The sequence below is a fragment of the Balaenoptera acutorostrata genome, chromosome 11, assembly GCF_949987535.1.
Source record: "Balaenoptera acutorostrata chromosome 11, mBalAcu1.1, whole genome shotgun sequence".
NCBI lineage: Eukaryota > Metazoa > Chordata > Mammalia > Artiodactyla > Balaenopteridae > Balaenoptera > Balaenoptera acutorostrata.
The window spans coordinates 91,988,706-92,008,742 of NC_080074.1; the positions used below are offsets into that span (position 1 = coordinate 91,988,706).

General features: G+C 34.8%; 1 protein-coding gene across 1 annotated transcript in view; it reads right to left on the minus strand.

The window, feature by feature from the left end:
* PIK3C2G (phosphatidylinositol-4-phosphate 3-kinase catalytic subunit type 2 gamma) overlaps positions 1–20,037 on the minus strand; it is a 361,656-nt gene that overhangs the window by 173,895 nt on the left and 167,724 nt on the right. The window lies entirely within an intron of this gene.

Below are 20,037 nucleotides of genomic sequence, written 5' to 3' on the forward strand. Positions count from 1 at the left end.
TAAAAACATAAGATCTTACACTATGAGGATCAAATAATGGCATACAAATTTTTGGTATAGAAAATTGATTAGAAAAAAATAACTGTTGTTCAGAATGATCGCAGAAAGGTCAGATGTAAATTAAACCATAAGAAATAAGTAAGACATGGATGGGGTACGTGTTGGAAAAGTAGAAAGTTTCCAGAGATGAGTCATTTATAAGCAATGACTCTGTGATGGGAATAAGCAAGGATTATTCAGGAACTAGTAACCTGAAAAATCTGACAAGAACAGAGTTTATGGAGGAGACTAGTGGAAACGAAGCTGTAAAGATAGTTTTGTGATAGATTATGGAAGATCTTAAGTACCTAGCTAAGAAGGTGAGATTTGTTCTATAATTAACATCAGGGACAGTAGTATGTGCATTCAAGATTTAGAAGTAGGGAAGAGATGTTATATTCATATAGGTTGCAATTTGTCTTATCCTGTTCACTCATTTTGCAGGGGAGGAGACTAAAGTCCATAGGGAGTAATTGTCTTGCCTGAGGTCAGGCAACCTGTTCTTCTGTAGCAGTCCCTTGGTTTCCAGTGCATTTTTATAGCTTCTCAAGATGAGGACAAGTTTTTGTTTATTTCTTTTCAGATAACTGCATTGCTGAGAGTGGCTATGGTACATGGGAGGGGCAGAGAAACAGATTAGACTAAGTCTGATACAATGCTTGAGGCCTCACAATGGTGTTTCTTGATTTCTGAAAACCTATTTGCTCTTTTGATAAATAAAACCAATCTCATGCCCTTCTTTAATTCTTTTTTGGAAATTTTGAAACCAAGTAAATTATTTTAATGATGAGCAATTAAATATAAAGTTCAATTTGAGTTTTGAAACTATGCATAATCCTGTTGATATGAGCTATGTCTCTTTCTCCTCATTCATACTGACATTGAGAACCTCTAACCTGAGCACAAGTGGTAGCAGGAAGGAAGAAAGAGCTGCAAGAGATTCTTTGAGGAAAGAATTCCTGGGCCTTACAGAACTGGGTGACTGGATATGAAGCTAACAGAGGAGATGGTAAGGATGCGTCCAAGGCTTTAGTTCCCAAAGAGTGTTCATTCAAGGAATGTCAACAGGTCAAATAATCTGGGGAAAAGCTACATAAACAAAATTGTTCTAAAGCACAGGATTTTTCAGAGCCTTAAACATCTTGAAGTGCACCATGACTTTCCAGGATTGGAACAGAGCATTCGGTCCTTTGAAAATTTACCTGACCTCTGAGCTTTACCTGTGTGGGACTGTGATTCCTTGGAAGACATTTTGGTGTCTATACCTCTATGTTACCAGAAAGTTTCTACCTTAAGGCTCTCTGACCAAGTGGCAGAGATGAGGGTCTCTGTGTCTTCCTACCTTGACCATGTGCCCTAATTTTAAGACTTCTACCAATCAGAAACTTTGACAAAAATCTTGGCCTTGACTAACTCCCACCCCAAATGCTGGTCTGGATCCATTTCTATTATGATTTTAACTGCCCCCCTGCCAGCCACCTACCTTTACTCATGCTTATATTATTATAATTAATAATTTCCCAATCTATAATGTTATTATAAATAATATACCATTATAAATAATAATCTTCCAAATTGATTTCTACCCTATTATGCCTTAAAGTGGAAGTCCACTTCCCACAATGGTCAGAAACAGAAGATGAATGGAGTAAAAGATGAGATGTAATAGTAGAATGTAATAAAGAAGGAATGGATGTTGGGCTATAACTCAGGTCAACTCTATGTGGCTCCAAATCGTCTAACTAAGTTGGCAGTGCCAGGTCTCATAAAGCCTAAAGGGAAAAAAAAAAAGAGTAGCAGGTCACTACGCTATGTTTTTTCATACTTAAAAAATTTTAAGCATGTAGGGAAGATAGCTAGAAGGTAAAAAGTGCTCATATTTAATATTACAATAACTAGTTGGTCTAGTAAGTTTTTTTAAAAAAGAAACTCCATAGGTGAGTTAAGCATGCAAGTAAATTTTAAATTTTAAATTTTTTTAAAGAAAAAATAAAATGAAATATCAGAAAATAATATAAAAAACCAAATATGGAAGGTAGGAAGGGTTGGAGGGAAGAGAGAGAGAGAGAGAGAGAGAGAGAGAGAATGATTTGGAGAGTAGAGGAAATTTGGGGAAAATGGATTATTAGAAAGTATTTAAAGGGGCTAAGGGGTTAAATAAGAGATGAGCAACTATAGAATAAAAGTCAGAGTTTTATATATATATATGTATATATTTATAATAGCTAGTTCAAATAAAACCTCAACTACGGCCACCACCAGAGCCTCCCATCAAGCCTCTTAGATAGCCTCAACCACCAGAGGGCAGACAGCAGAAGCAAGAAAAACTACAATCCTGCAGCCTGTGGACCAAAAACCACAGTTACAGAAAGATAGAGAAGATGAAAAGGCAGAGGGCTATGTACCAGATGAAGGAACAAGAAAAAAACCCAGAAAAACAACTAAATGAAGTGGAGATAGGCAACCTTCCAGAAAAAGAATTCAGAATAATGATAGTGAAGATGATCCAGGACCTCGGAATAAGAATGGAGGCAAAGATTGAGAAGATGCAAGAAATGATTAACAAAGAACTAGAAGAATTAAAGAACAAACAAACAGAGATGAACAATACAATAACTGAAATGAAAACTACACTAGAAGGATTCAATAGCAGAATAACTGAGGCAGAAGAACGGATAAGTGACCTGGAAGACAGAATGGTGGAATTCACTGCTGCGGAACAGACTAAAGAAAAAAGAATGAAAGGAAATGAAGACAGCCTAAGAGACCTCTGGGACAACATTAAACGCAACAACATTCGCATTATAGGGGTCCCAGAAGGAGAAGAGAGAGAGAAAGGACCAGAGAAAATATTTGAAGAGATTATAGTCGAAAACTTCCCTAACATGGGAAAGGAAATAGCCACCCAAGTCCAGGAAGCGCAGAGAGTCCCATACAGAATAAACCCAAGGAGAAACACACCGAGACACATAGTAATCAAAGTGGCAAAAATTAAAGACAAAGAAAAATTATTGAAAGCAGCAAGGGAAAATCGACAAATAACATACAAGGGAACTCCCATAAGGTTAACAGCTGATTTCTCAGCAGAAACTCTGCAAGCCAGAAGGGAGTGGCATGATATAATTAAAGTAATGAAAGGGAAGAACCTACAACCAAGATTACTCTACCCGGCAAGGATCTCATTTAGATTTGATGGAGAAATCAAAAGCTTTACAGACAAGCAAAAGCTAAGAGAATTCAGCACCACCAAACCAGCTCTACAACAAATGCTAAAGGAACTTCTCTAAGTGGGAAACACAAGAGAAGAAAAGGACCTACAAAAACAAACCCAAAACAATTAAGAAAATGGTCATAGGAACATACATATCGATAATTACCTTAAACGTGAATGGATTAAATGCCCCAACCAAAAGACATAGACTGGCTGAATGGGTACAAAAACAAGACCCATATATATGCTGTCTACAAGAGACCCACTTTAGACCTAGGGACACATACAGACTGAAAGTGAGGGGATGGAAAAAGATATTCCATGCAAATGGAAATCAAAAGAAAGCTGGAGTAGCTATACTCATATCAGATAAAATAGACTTTAAAATAAAGAATGTTACAAGAGACAAGGAAGGACACTACATAATGATCCAGGGATCAATCCAAGAAGAAGATATAACAATTATAAATATATATGCACCCAACATAGGAGCACCTCAATACATAAGGCAACTACTAACAGCTATAAAAGAGGAAATCGACAGTAACACAATAATAGTGGGGGACTTTAACACCTCACTTACACCAATGGACAGATCATCCAAAATGAAAATAAATAAGGAAACAGAAGCTTTAAATGACACAATAGACCAGATAGATTTAATTGATATATATAGGACATTCCATCCAAAAACAGCAGATTACACGTTCTTCTCAAGTGCGCACGGAACATTCTCCAGGATAGATCACATCTTGGGTCACAAATCAAGCCTCAGTAAATTTAAGAAAATTGAAATCATATCAAGCATCTTTTCGGACCACAACGCTATGAGATTAGAAATGAATTACAGGGAAAAAAACGTAAAAAAGACAAACACATGGAGGCTAAACAATACGTTACTAAATAACCAAGAGATCACTGAAGAAATAAAAGAGGAAATAAAAAAAATACCTAGAGACAAATGACAATGAAAACACAACGACCCAAAACCTATGGGATGCAGCAAAAGCAGTTCTAAGAGGGAAGTTTATAGCTATACAAGCCTACCTAAAAAACAAGAAAAATCTCAAGTAAACAATCTAACCTTACACCTAAAGAAACTAGAGAAAGAAGAACAAACAAAACCCAAAGTTAGCAGAAGGAAAGAAATCATAAAGATCAGAGCAGAAATAAATGAAATAGAAACAAAGAAAACAATAGCAAAGATCAATAAAACTAAAAGTTGGTTCTTTGAGAAGATAAACAAAATTGATAAGCCATTAGCCAGACTCATCAAGAAAAAGAGGGAGAGGACTCAAATCAATAAAATCAGAAATGAAAAAGGAGAAGTTACAACAGACACCGCAGAAATACAAAGCATCCTAAGAGACTATTACAAGCAACTTTATGCCAATAAAATGGACAACCTGGAAGAAATGGACAAATTCTTAGAAAGGTATAACCTTCCAAGACTGAACCAGGAAGAAACAGAAAATATGAACAGACCAATCACAAGTAATGAAATTGAAACTGTGATTAAAAATCTTCCAACAAACAAAAGTCCAGGACCAGATGGCTTCACAGGTGAATTCTATCAAACATTTAGAGAAGAGCTAACACCCATCCTTCTCAAACTCTTCCAAAAAATTGCAGAGGAAGGAACACTCCCAAACTCATTCTATGAGGCCACCATCACCCTGATACCAAAACCAGACAAAGACACTACAAAAAAAGAAAATTACAGACCAATATCACTGATGAATATAGATGCAAAAATCCTCAACAAAAAAAAAAAAAAAAAAAAAAACCTCAACTACAATCTGAAATGTGATTATAAGTATAGTATAATTTGAGCATATTCAGCACGTCTTTGAAAAGGTCATAGTTAAAATAAGCAATTTATTGCCATCAATTACCAAGTTTATGAAAGTATTTCTAAGAAAACATTCCCCTTCTCTCCTTCCCCTGTGGGAATTACTCCTTTATTTCCCATAAGAAATGATTATTTACATTTTATGCAGAGTCAAAAGCTTCATTGCACTGGTATCAAAGAAGCTACATACTGCTTTGCAGGTAAGAGCCTCCCTATCAGAAATGGGCCTCTCAGGCAGCTCCAAATTAGGAGCAGTAGTTTAGGGACTGAGGGGAACAGAGGAGCCTCCAGTCACATTTCCGTACGAAGCACATTTAACTCTGATTTGGAAAGAAAGTTTGAAAATACAATACAAAGGCTTTATCTGAATAGTTGATTGAAACAATCTAGGTGTATCATCAAATAACATATTCAACAGTTTCTAGAGACCCTTTTGCTGGAAAGATGGATTACAGGTTTAGGATGTTATAATTTCAGGGAAATAAAACCACGTTGGCTTTTTTCTCTCCCTAAGATACATTTCAGTCATTGCTTTATCTTATGCATTATTTACCTTCAGCCAATGAAATTAAGCTGCTCAGTTTCACATGAATACACTGACTCATGTTCTGGTTGTTAAGCACATGGCTCTTTTGTTCACAGCAACAAGCGTAAGATTAAAATATTTTTTTAAAAAGGAATTCACAGAAGCACTTACATTCATTATTTTTTATGAAACTCAATCCTTGAGAAACCAATTTTGAATCACAAATGGTTGAAAATTGTTCTTTAATCACAGAATATTACTGCTCAAAGATCATAAGGCACAACAATTAATCACAGTGTATTACTTACAGTCGATAAAGGGAGAAGATGTCACAATAATAATTTATTCCCTGTGGTCTCATAATCCATGACCTTACCTCACACCGAACCTAAGGAAACCATGTCAGTCAGATCAATTGAACAATCAAATGATCCAAGATGTCCAAGAATTTCCTTTTAGCATTTAAAGAACAGGCCCATGAATTTAAAGATGAGGCATTCCTGAAAGCAAGAAGGAAGACTAGCTGGCAGTTGTGAGGTAGTGAGTAGAACCTGGCAGAAAGATGAATAAGAAAAGGGGCAGTGATCCTTGTGAGAGGGTGATAGGCTGAACATTTGATGATGGGAAGTGAGGAGACTGTTTCTGCAGATTCCCAGGGAAGAACCTTATTTATCAAATGTGAAATGTTGTCAGGATTCTTGTCAGGTAAATCTTGTCTTACACTGGCTCCTGATCCAGGTCTCCTTTGCTTGACATAGTTGAAAAAATTTTGAAAAATTCTCTATAAATGAAACTTCATAAACCAAACAATATTTTAAAGATTCTGGCGGGACAGAGCATTCCAGAATCAACAAGGAAGCCAATCAAGGATAAATTTTTGAAATGAGAAATATCGCTCCCTTGCTCCCATGCTTCTTGGTTTTAGAGGTCAGCATTTTGTGTGTCAGATTTCCTACCAGAGTAATAGGAAAGCACCAGGAAAGATCCTAAGAATAGGAGTAGAATCAATTCTCTGAAACAGTGTCTATGTATTTAAAATCTGTTTCCTAGCTTTGAGCAAACTGACATAGTCATAACTTGTTTGACTGAACTGGTGAATCAATGAATAACTGGACAGTTCAGTTTACAATATCAAGTCATTTGTATATGGCTTCCTATCTTTCAGCATTTCAAAAATAGTACACTATGAATGACAAATGTAAGGTCATTCAGTACTTGTTCTTCTAAAACATGGTAAGCTCCAAAAGTGAATGCAGTAAAAATAGTAATGAAAGGTAAAAATGAAGAGTCCTATTGATTGTGTTTTGTTTTTAAGAACTGTGCTCTTGCATTATCATATTATTTCTATTAAATTAGGAACATACAAAGTGAAAAAAGAGGTTATTAATTCTATTTGTGTCAAATGTTAATACTGTGTTCATGTGTGATTGAATTAGAAGTTTGCAGCAGATGAAGGTTAGGGAAGGGTAATGTTGATTATCTGACCCTGGGGTTATCTTAACAGAGCTTTCTCCTTTCTATGTTAAAGTCAAGTGGTTTGCTATTCACTTTTTCCCATGTGCTAGTTCTTGAACTTGTCAAGCTTCTCTAAATAAATTCATCCATCCATTCAGTCATCCTGCCATCCAAATAAATGTTTAAACTTCATGAAGGCACTAACATTTTTCAAGTCTATTCTTAAAATAGCTTTTTATTAGTTAACTGATTAAATTTATTATAAGTGTTACAAGCTTGGATTTATGTAAAACATTTATACAAATAAAATACAGCTATGTATTTTAAATATTGTGGTATGGTGTAGGACATCATTTATAAAAGTTCTACAAATAAAGAAGCTTGAAACCAATATTTTGGTTCCAACCCTAAAGATAATTGGTGTTGGAAGCAGAAATTCAAATATTTCAAGATGGAATGTAATAATGCTTAAGGATATTATTCCAGTTTTTATTGACATTTTTGCTTTTAAAAAAAGGTTCATTAAGCCCACTATTTCTTTGTCTGCTTCCACTGTTTATGGAAATATCGCTTGGTTTCATGTTCACATGAGAAATCCACTTTAATAAATTGTGTTGTTTCTACCTTTAATGTATATCCTGAATCTGATTGCTTTGTGCCTCTTTCATCACTATTACTGTACTCCAAATTTGGGCTATTTGAACTGTTCTGCCTGTTTTCATCTTTACATCCCCATTGCTTTCTCCAACCACACATGCATGTGTGTGCACACACAGACACCAACAAAATCTGTTACTGCACAACAGCTGTTAGGCTTCTAAACTAAATCAGTTTATATCCTTTCCTGTTCAAAATCCATCAAGGGATTTCTACCTCATCTATAATAAAATCTAAAATTCTTGCCATGGCCTATGATGATTTGACCTCTACTGACCACCGTGGCCTCACTTCCAACTACCCTGGCTCACTCCACTCTACCACCTGGCCTTCTCTAGAAACCATGTATAGTCCCAGCCCTCATTCCTAAGGGTCATCCCCTAGGCATTCAAATGGATCCCTCCTTCATTTTGTTCAGATGTTTGCAGAATATCTTACTATCCCTACCAGCAGCATCCTGAACACTGTTCTATTTGTCCTGATAACACTTGTCACCACTTGACATCATAGATTTATTTGCATTTTTTCCCTTCTAGAACGTACACCCTTAAAAGCACAAATTTTGTTTTGTTCACTGATACATCCCAGCAACTATGAAGTACTCAATAAAGATTAAGTGAATGAATAGATAACCAAATGAATGTGCATGCCCTTTCTCTTATCTTGCTGATATGGACTAACTAACTGCAAAGTAAGCCATAGAAATAATGCTTACTATTTTACACTATTTAATCCTGGAATATCTTCACAACTCTGACAGGGTGATTTTCTTGAGATGTGAATTCAAGGTTAAAGCAATTAGAAATCAAAATTTTAGAAACATTGACCCATTTAAGATTATTTTCAGTCTAATTCTATGATAAGGAATTTTTAAACTGTATACTTCTTCAAAGACAGTCTATAATAAGTCTCATGCGGCAACAGTATTTATCATAATTTATTCTGTATCAGGTAGATCTTCAATTTTTTTTGTCTATCATACCAAAGAGACATAGTCGTTAGGAGTGTCTGGAATCACACTGCTCAAGTCCCAGGTTCAGCAGGTATTAGCTGGATAACTTTGGGCAAGTTACTTAGTTTCTCTCAGACCCACTTCCTTTATCTGGAAGAAGAGGATATTAATATAGTCCGTTCTACAATAGCACATATTTCTGTAATGTGAACTAACTCATATTAGATTAGCATATGGGGGAATGATGTTAACCTAATGCAGAAGTCACATTGGTTCATAAGCAATTTTTTCCAGCATATTAATATTTTGTGCCACTAAGAAGCAACTGAATGCAATGTATATAGCAAAAGAGTTGAATACAATAAACCATGGAGGAATAACAATAGTATTCTAGTAGTTTCCAGTAGTATCCAGGTTCTCTGCTCAAAGTGGCCACAAGCTTTCTCATGAAAGAGCCTTACACTTGCTTCTATCAAGGTAATTTTATCTTATATTTTTAAGTTAAAATATTATACTTACTTTATTATTTCGTTATTAGGAATTTAACATCTTTTAAAACTGTTCTGATATTTATTACTAAGATTGTTATTGTTTTGTCTAGTTCTCTAACAACAATATTCATAGAAATTTTGAATAGTCAGCCTCAACACTTTTCCCCCCATAATCCTTATTTCCTTTTAGTAAATTATTCTCCAGAATGTGAATTTTCTTTAGGAATGCATATGGCTGTGGTGAGGATTACATGAGATAATCCATATGAAACTTACTAGAGTGTCTGGCATCTAGTAAATATTCAAAAAAGAATGCCTGTCCCACACTCTTGATGTGTGTGTGTGTGTGTGTGTGTGTATGTGTATGTATAAATTTTGTTGAGAGACTACTAAATTGCTAAACACTGGAAATGCACAGATAAGTAATGATTTATCATATGCATATTGCTTCTTATAACAGTATTAAAGATATATTTTAAAATTGATCATTGACTACTGTTTCTGGCAGTGCAGCAGTTTAAATATCCTGACCAAGTCTATTGCAAAAGAAAACTCCAATGCTAGATTATATTAAAATGTTTATTTTTAAATGTATTAAATGCATTGATGAGCCAGCAGGAAGGTAAAGATTTTTCAGATACCAAAAAATAAGAGAAAGCAGAAATATGGAGAAGTAAACAGGATTCTGAAGCCAGATTTTGCCTGGCATTTGCTGAACTTGAGTAACATGGAATTTTATTTTTCACATGGGGAGATAAGGAACAAAGATTGTACACTAAGAAGAGGAATTTAATAAGAGATTTACACATAAGTCTTGGAGCCCAAAGGGATAGGCCTTTAGTGTAGGAGTGAACTAAAATCAATTAGACATTTTCCAGAGCACTGCAAGGAAAATTAACTTTCTGAAAACTTGGTGCTGGGTGGAGAATTCTTTTGGCTCCTTTCTGAGTATATATCTCATACATATATACCCCAGTGTTCAAAAAATCCTTAAGCAAATAACTTAGTTAATATCATTATGGATTGAGAGAGCTTTCAGCCACACAGCAGAAGCAAATGCAAATCCTCTTTGAAGGAAACTAACTTCCATCCAGGCAGGCCTTATACCAATGGATAGAATTCTTACAGATAAGTTTCCAGAAAGTATGATCTCTTAATCAAATACCCTAATATACATAAGGAAACAGGACACCATGAATCAGAGTCAGCAGCAATAAAAAACAGAAAAATCAGACCCATAAAGACTTCAGCTATTAGAATTATCAGACATACTATAGAAATGTTTATATCTCCTATGTTTAAAGAACTAAAAATAATAAAAATGATGAATAGGAGAAAGATGGTGTAATAGATAAATAATAAAAATAATTTTCAGAAATAAAAATGTAATTAAAATAAATTTAAAGCTCTCTCTCTCCACACACACACACACACACACACACACACTCTGCAAAACATTAGAATTAGTTAAAGAGAGAATCAATGAACAGAAGGAAAAATTTGAAAAACATTATTTAGTGTCCCGTACAGAGAGATAAACGAAAAATGTGGAAAAGCAATAAAAAATACAAATAAAATAGAGTGGGAGGATGTAATGTATGTTTAATTGGATTTCAGGAGGAAAGTAGAGAAATAATGGGGGAAAGACAATATTCAAAGAAATGAAGATTGAGGAATTTCCAGAACTGATGAAAAACATTAATCTTCAAGTCAAAAGGCCCAAATTCCAAGCAGGATAAATAAAAACAAGTCAACATCTAGACACATCATAGTAAATCTAAAGATAAAGAGAAGATCTTAAAAATGACCAGAAAGGAAAAATAAAACTACAAAGAAAAAACTAGAATGATGAATGATTTCTCAACAGCAACAGTTGAAGTCAGAAGATGGTAGAATATCTTGGAACTTCTGAAAGAAAACAGTTGTCAACCTAGAGTTGTATATTTAGCAAATATGTCTTTCAAACATGAAGGTAAACTGAAGTTATTTTAGAAAATAAAAATAGCCAGAGTTTGCATCAATACGTCTCCGCAAAGAATTCCCTTTAGATAGAAAGTGATTCCATGTGAAAAGTAAAAGACATGAGAAGGACTGATGAACAGTAAAGTAGAAAATATATTTATTGAACAAATAATAACATATTTAGAGCTAGATATAAAACAAATAGAACTATAATGTATAACAACAATAGCATGTAAATTAGGAGGCACATTGTTTGGATATAAAGTGTGCTAAGGTCACTAGATGTAAGTTTCCACAGAACCAGAATGTAGTTCCAATAGGGCATGGCTTCTGTTTGTTTGTTTTACTGAGCTATTTCAAGAGTTGTATCAATGCTTTGAAGGGATAAACACATGAATGAAGTTCCTTATTTTTCAATCTTAGAGTCTAAGTTTAATATGGATGTTATAATTTCTAATATAGCTGTTATAAGATTTGACAGAGTTTAAAAGTGTCAAACTACTTAAGGGGGAATAATAGAATTAAAAAAAATCATTCAAAAGAAGGCAAAAAAGGAGAGAGAAATAAACAGAAGATGAAAGCACTTAAAAAACACAAAATAAAATGGTAAAAATAAATTATGTATCTATGCATATTTACAATAACTATCCATGGCATCCAAAGTAGAATAAATAAGTTGTGATACATTTATACAATAGAGTACTACAAAGTAGTGAAATTTAATAAACTAGAATTACAAGCATGCATGAATTTCAAAATCATAATATTGTACCAAAAAAGCAATTTGCAGGAGATGCACACAATGATTCCATTTACACAGGGTTTAAAACACATAAAACTAAATTTATTTTTGTAAGGCTAAGGTAAGTGGTAAAATCACACAGAAGAGTAAGTGAATTTGAATAATTAACTTCAAAGGCATTCCTTCTGATAGGAAAGATTAAGTGGATGTGATTGGAATAGGTCACACAGGGGTGTTAAGGTTCATATTCTGATATATCTTTAACTTGATGGTGGGTATATGAGTGTTTGTTGTATTGTCATTTATAGTTTAGACCTGTCTTATAATCCCTCATTTTATCTAGTTAATATAAAACAATTAAAATAAGTCTATACAAAATGTTTGTGGAACCTCTAAATGGTGCTTGCTGATCCACTCTAGGTTTCTGAGGCCAACTCTTTTTTTTTTTTTCATTGCTTAAGGGCATATGGGGCCAGCTTTACACTTCAGAGGCAGCCAATTTTCAAGTTTCGTTGCCTCATACATACACTAATGTCAGACAATTCTTCGCTCCACAATTTCACAGTTTATGATTTGTTAATGCAAATAATTCTGGGGAAGGTAATAATGGAATTAAGTACACAGCAAAGTGTAAAGGTCTGAGATCAGACCTGTGACTGACTTTGATATGGGGAAGAGGGGAAAGCAAATGGGCAGGGAGGAAGTGAGACCAGGTAAAGGGCAGAGTGGAGAGGCTGGAGAAGCAAAGAGCCCTATGATCGTCATCAATTTGCATATTGTCAGCTCTGAGACCATCAATAAACTCACTTAGGGCTAACACAAGGGGGTCTGAGGTAGGAAGACATTGTGTCTCTCTGGGTTTGTTTCCTCATTTGTAAAATGAGAGACTAGGTCATAAAGACATATAAGGTCTCTTCCATTTCTCATGTTCTATGCTTCTGTGATTCCACAAACACAAAAACTCTTAATTGCCTTGGTTTGCACCAGAGAATAAAAGCTGCTAAACTACCTCTGCTCATTAAATTCCTTTCAAATTATGAACACCTGCATCAGAAACACAACCAACACATAATCACCAGTGCAGTCCACGGGTGACTAATTAGGGAGCATTCATTCCCTTGTGTAAACATTTAGCAAGAATCCTCTCTGTGGCCTATGCCAAATTTATCTGTGAGAGGAGAAACCTGGACTGAAGTATTAAAGAAGAAAGATTTTATTATGGGGAGCAGTGGCGAACAATTTCTTTTTGAAGCATTTTATTCAACTGCTGAGCTGTCGTTGTCTAAGGGAGATAATGCTTTGGTTTCTTGCTGCCTTATATTTAATTTCCCTTAGATATGTTATTAAAAACTGTTGTGCTCTACTATAAGTATGCTTGAAAATCACATGGTGAAATAAACTATTCTGTATGTTATCAAATTTTGGTATATAAGGTATACCATGACAATGAATAGCTAAGGCAAATCTTATGACTCTAAAAGAATGTTAGAAATCAGACCACAGCAATCAGTGTTGATGATGGTGACTACTAACAATAATTAGCTGAGTCAAAATCAAATATATCCTTATCAATTACTGAATTTTCCTATGCTGTATAGAAAAACTGTATCTTTAAGCATAGTTGATAAAGGCTGTGGTATTCTTGTACAAGTAATGATACTATGCCAAAAGAACATTTTATAAATGACAGCATTTATTTATTCTTTTAAAAGCTGTTTCCAAACCATTGAAAATAATGCAATGCTGGATAATTTAGTTTTATTAGTAAAGAGAATAGATTTTATTGTTGGTAAGCAAGTTGGTCTTTAGAAAGCAGCCAAAATTATGTGTTGAAATGAGGCCAATTTAATCAGTGAGAGGAAATTCCTGAGACAGAAATTCAACTTGCAAAAAAAAAAATGACATTACTTGGGAAAAAAACAGAGGATCCATATTTATGACTTCTCTTGTAAACTTGGTTAAGTTTTTAGATTTTTCTCACAGGTTAAAAAAAAAATGCAGTTGTTTCATTCAGCTTTCCCATGGGTGCTGGTCCAGATTTCAGAATCATCAATGCCTTTTGACTTATCCTCTGTCAGTGATCTACAAAACAGGTCTGAATTATAGTGGAGATAATGCAAACAGAAGGGAATGAGAGGAAAAAGGACTGCTTACTTGATTTCACTCTAGTCTACCCTACTATCAGCTATAATATGCATGCAATATCCTTAAGGGAAAGCCAGGTTTTTTTTTTTTTATTGCTGTTGTTGTTATTGTTCTGTAGTTCTCCAAAGTGTGTTATTTATCTTTTGCAAAAGGGCTGTGTTTCAATTTGAATACTATCTCTGAGTGGCCAATATTCTGTAGACCATTTATCAAGTTTAATATTAGAATTAAATCTCTTCAGCATTTTCTAAGGATTAGCTAATACATGGTGGGTTAAACTAAAGGCTACCCAGGGAAAAAATGAAGGTAATTTCCTATGGTAAGCTGAATAATGCACTCCTTCCCCCTATTATGTCTGTGTCCTTATCCCCTGAATCTGTGAATATGTTACCTTAAATGGTAAAAGAGACGTGTTATGATTAAATAAAGATTTTGAGATGGAGAGATTATTCTGGATTATCTGGCTGGACCCAATGTAATCACAGGGTCCTTACAAACGGGAGGTTAGAGAGTCAGAGTGAAGAGAAGGAGATATGGAAACAGAGGTAAGAGTGAGGCCATTGCTAGAAAAGGGTCATGAGCCAAAGGGCAGTCTCTAGAAGCCAGAAAAGGCAAGGAAGTAGATTCTCCCCTAGAACCTCTGGAAGGAATGCAGTTCTGCTAATACCTTGATTTTAGCCTGATAAGACCCATTTTCTGATTTTTAATCTCCAGAACTAAACTGGTGGTAATTTGTTACAGCAGCAATAGTAAACTAATACACTTGCTGTTGGGCCTTACTGAGAAATGGAATTCTTTGTAATGCAAGTTGTATAACATCCCTCGTAAAATAAATATACCATTCAAAAATTAAGAAATACTAAAGAAAAATTAACAGAAAACCACACCCAAGTTCCTTTGTAATACGATGAACTGAACAGTTAGACGTTATTATCAAACCAGTTAGAGTACAAGTATGGGTGAGGGTCCAGGAAACAGTCATTCTTGTGCACTGCTAGTGACAGTGTAAATTCCTACAATCTTACTTAATAAAGGGTAATCTTGCAATGTAGATCAAAAGAAGTATAAACATTTACAATCTCTATTCCAGCAATTTCACTCTTGGAAAATAGCCCACAGAAATAACTAAGGACCTATACAAGCATTTAAGCACAAGGAAGTTCAACTCAATGTGACTATAATAGGAAAATACAGGAAACAATCTGAATTTCCAATAATAGGGGGTTAGCTAATTGTATCATAATAAATTTTATATAATAAATTAACAATATTAATTAACAACAGAATACTGGTCAGTTGTAAAAATAACATTGTGAATGTGTACTTATTTTTTGGAAAGATGCTCAGGGCAAGTTGTATTTTTAAAATAAAGCTATGTACAACACAATATCTGCAATATAATATTATTTTTAGAGTGTATATACTACACACAGATTATACACATAATACACATAAACACACAAATTTAGGAGAATATTTGCCAGCAAGGCCTACTAATGGCTAACATTTACAGATCACAATTGAATTGCAGCATCTATTCTAAGCATTCTACATATATTAACTCGTTTGATTCTCCCACCAAACCTAGAGTAAGTACTATTATTAGTTTCTATTCTACACCTGAGGAAATCAAGGCCTAGAAAGTTTAATTTGTTCAGTGTGATATAAATAGTGAGTGGGAGATCTGGTAATTCTACCCTGGTAATCAATGTGCAGGATCTATGTGCCTAACCACTGGATATTCTGCCTTCTCCCACAGGGGCTAGCCTTAAATGCTGGGATTAGTGACACTTGAAAAAAATATTTTTGCTGATCTACATTTTCTAGTTTTGATATAACAACAACAAAAATAATAAAAAAGATTAAGATATATTGAGAGCTTTAATTATTCTAGGCATTGTGCTAAGTGCTTTATATGCATGATCTCAATTAATCCTAATTAACATCTTATGAAGCAATATTTTTAATCATCCTGTTTTGCATATTAAGTAACTAGATCTTAGAGAGGTTAAGATACATTTTCACAGTCACAAAACTACTGAGTGTCAGATTGAAGTTCACATCTACCTGACTCCAAAGCCTCTGTTTTTAACTACAGTCATGCTGCCTGAATAAATATAACATTGTAGAAAATTCATTAAAAGAAAAGAAACCCTCCCTTTCTGGCTTTAGGTTCAGAGCTTCAATATAGCATCTGATGTAGCTTAATAACAGTGATTCTCTACACACTATAGACTTGGTTATATTAAGTATATTTCATTAAAAAAGAGTTCAATTTAGGCACAGGTTAAACATTCAACAGACTAGAAATGAATCTCAACAAAACTAATGCATTTCCAATATAAAATCCAAGTACTGAGATTTGAATTTAATGGTTCCTAATAGGAAAAATACCCACTACATAATATAAAGGAGTGAAGCAGTCTACACATTCACAGGGATCAATACCTAAATAGTAGAAATTTATCTCTCACCCTTTCCCATGAACATTTCCTTGAGGCTTCTGCTGTAGTAAAAGGAAGTTTTCAACAAAATAACTGCTTCCTAATGTAGGTTACTTTATTAATTAGTTCCTCATGTAGGCTAGTCTCCTTTTCCTTTTTCTAAATGCCTTAGAATTAGGTGAGTGGCTAAAACAACTCACATTGGACTGACTTGTGCCAAACATATGCACTTCTACATACAATTATTTATATATTATAAGATTTAAGGATTGTCTGAGAAGCAGTTACATACTATTAAAAAAAGATTAGCTGAGGGTTTCCAGGTGATAAACTTCTTCAAACTCTCTTTCCCCAAGGATTCTTCTTCTCAGATTTTAATGAGAATGAGAGCTGATAGGCTACACACTTAGCGGCTTAAGACAATGGCCACGTATTAGCTATGGATCAGCAGTCCGAGCATGGTGTGGCTGGGTAGTCTGTTCAGGGTATCATAATGCTGAAATCCATGCATTGGCCAGACTGAGTACTCCTCTGGAGACTCTGGGGAACAATTTGCCTCCAAGCTCATTCAGATCGCTGTCAGAATTCAGATCCTCGTGGCTGTAGAACTGAAGTCTCCATTCCCTTACCGGCTGTCAGTTGGGGTCACTCTCAGCAATTAGAGGTCATTATCATTTCTTGGCACATGGCCCCCTCAACCTTCAAAGTTAGCTATAGAGCATCTCCTCACATTGATTCCCTCTCACACTTGGAATTGTTGTAGTGACTTCATCTTCTGCCAACTAGAGGAAACTCTCTGCTAATAAGGGCTCAACTGATTGGTCACGTTCCACTCAGGATAATCTCCCTTTTGCCATATACAGGCATACTTCCTTTTATTGTGCTTTGCTTTATTGTGCTTCCCAGATACTGCATTTTTTTACAAATTCAAAATCTGTGGCAACCCCGCTTTGAATAAGCCTATCGGCGCCATTTTTGCAACAGCATTTGCTCACTTTGTGTCTCTGTGTCACATTCTGGTAATTCTCACAATATTTTAGACTTTTTCATTATTATATATTTGTTATAGTGGTCTGTGATCAGTAATGTTTGATGTTACCATTGTAATTGTTTTGGGGCACCAGGACCGTGCCTACCTAAGGTGGTGAACTTAATGGATTGTTGAAATGACAACAAAGGATTTAGAATATTACATAAACTTAGTTGATCAAGCAGTGGCAGGGTTTGAGAGGACTGACTTTAATTTTGAAAGAAGTTCTGCTGTGGGTAAAATGCTATCAAACAACATTGCATGCTACAGAGAAATTATTCATGAAAAGAAGGGTCAATCCATGCTGCAAACTTCACTGTTGTCTTATTTTGAGAAACTGCCACAGACAGCCCAACCTTCAGCAGCTACCACCCTGATCAGTCAGCAGCCGTCAGCATCGAGGCAAGAACCTCCACCAGTAAACAGATTACAACTCACTGAAGGCTCAGATGATCGGTAACAAGTTTTACCAATAAAGTATTTTTAAATTAAGATATGTACTCTGGTTTTTAGACATAATGCTATTGCATACTTAATAGACTACAGTACAAAGTAAACATACTTTTATATGCACTGGGAAACCAAAAAGTTTGTGTGACTTGCTTTATTGTGATATTCGCTTTACTGTGGTGGTCTGGAAATGAACCTTCAGTATCTCTGAGATATGCCTGTAATATAAGATAATCACAGGAATGACATCATATTCACAACTTCTTCCCATTGAAAGGCAGGGGATCTTACAAGGGCAGGGGTCATTGCGGGTCATCTTAGAATTCTGCCTACTACATCTACTGAGCACTTGTCACTGATCTATTTGAAAAATTCATTCAACATTTATACATAATAAGCATCTACAACATGCCAGGCACAGTACTAAGCATTTGATGTAACAAGACTAACGGTGAAATTTACTTATTCTCTTGATTTAATCCATTGCTTGTTATATAGGCAAATTGTTTGGAGGGATGGAAATTTGTTCTAAGTAATACAGTATGGCTGGACAGCTGTTAATTCATGTTAACATTTCTTTCATTCCTTAAAGGATGTAATATATTAAAATGTTCAATCCACTTTTGAAAATTAAAAGCAATTGGAAGATCTATCCCTAAAAATTTTCTATCCTTTCATCTCTATAAAATTAACCTTGATTACGGTGGATAAGATGAAGGTAGTAAATGGGAGGGGCTAGCCCATAAAATTTAAGATGTTTAAATCTTATCTTGTGAACACTGATATAAAATAAATTGTTAACATTAAAAAGGAAAAAAAAGATTGTAAAAGGAATGCGTGGTATAGTTTTTTTTTATCTTGTCGAAAACTAACCAACTAACCAAACAAACAAAAAATACCATACCATATATTGATTCGAGTTAAATAATGCTAAGCTTCTGATTAGGTTTTATTTACTATCTAAATAATTAACACAACTCTAGATCCATGTACAAAGTCTAATTTGCCATTTTGCATGTTAGAAAGTCCAAGAATTGGCAGCTCTGCCATGAGTATCACTAGATTCATTCTGACTGAAAGACAGTCTCAAATAAAAGATGTGGTCTTCCATTAAAAAAACTCAGCCCACCTTATTCTTACTTAATAGAGATTGAAAAGCTTTAGAATCAGCACAGATAAACACATTACAAAGAAGGAGAGTTTGAGACCCTATACTTGCAACATAAAACACTGGGGAAGTTTTTTGGAACTATATGAAGAGACATACATTTTCCAAAATCAATGATGTATGTGGTTTAGTCAGGTAGAAACGGGCTCACACAGAACTGAGGCCAATGCTAGTAGCACTGAAGAATAAGCTATATCATTGATAGTCTACATAATAGTATAATTTCCCGATGGCCAAAAGCCATCGACAGTATAATTTCCTGATGGCCACTAAAGAAGGATTGTTAAATTATTTTTCTGTATTGAAGGGATGATGCAGGAATACCCTGTGTTCATATCTGTTTTTTCTACTCCCTCAGTTACCACCATAAATAAAAGTAAATTCAGAAAGAGAGAGGTAATATGTAACTTTGCAGAATCAAGCAAAAGCATTTAACTATTCTCTGCTGATGTTAATCTTACTTTCACATTTATCTAATAATTTCCTATGCACAAACCACAAAGGACATATTAATATGCATATTTTATCCTACCCATTTTTCAAGGTTCCATTTTGTCTTGTTTCCTTCCAGCCAATTTCTCTACTCCAATCCACCCTGCTTGCTCCTTTTTCTTGGTTTCAATTTTATTCTCATTTCACATTAAAATGCATTGCAAGTAACCACTTTTCCATGGCTTCAAGGGTGTTGGTTTTATCTCTCAGGAATACAAAACTCTTAAAAACTGAATTTTGCTATGTAAAGAGGATGGACTGTAAAATAAGAAAGGCACAGACGTACAGGCTCAAATCCAGATCTGCCTTACTAGCAGTATGGCCTTGGACAAATTATTTAACCTTTTAAGAACTTAATTTCTTCCTAAACTTGTGTCTAGCTTTCCTTAAATCTCTGACTAGTAAACAATTGCCTCTGTTG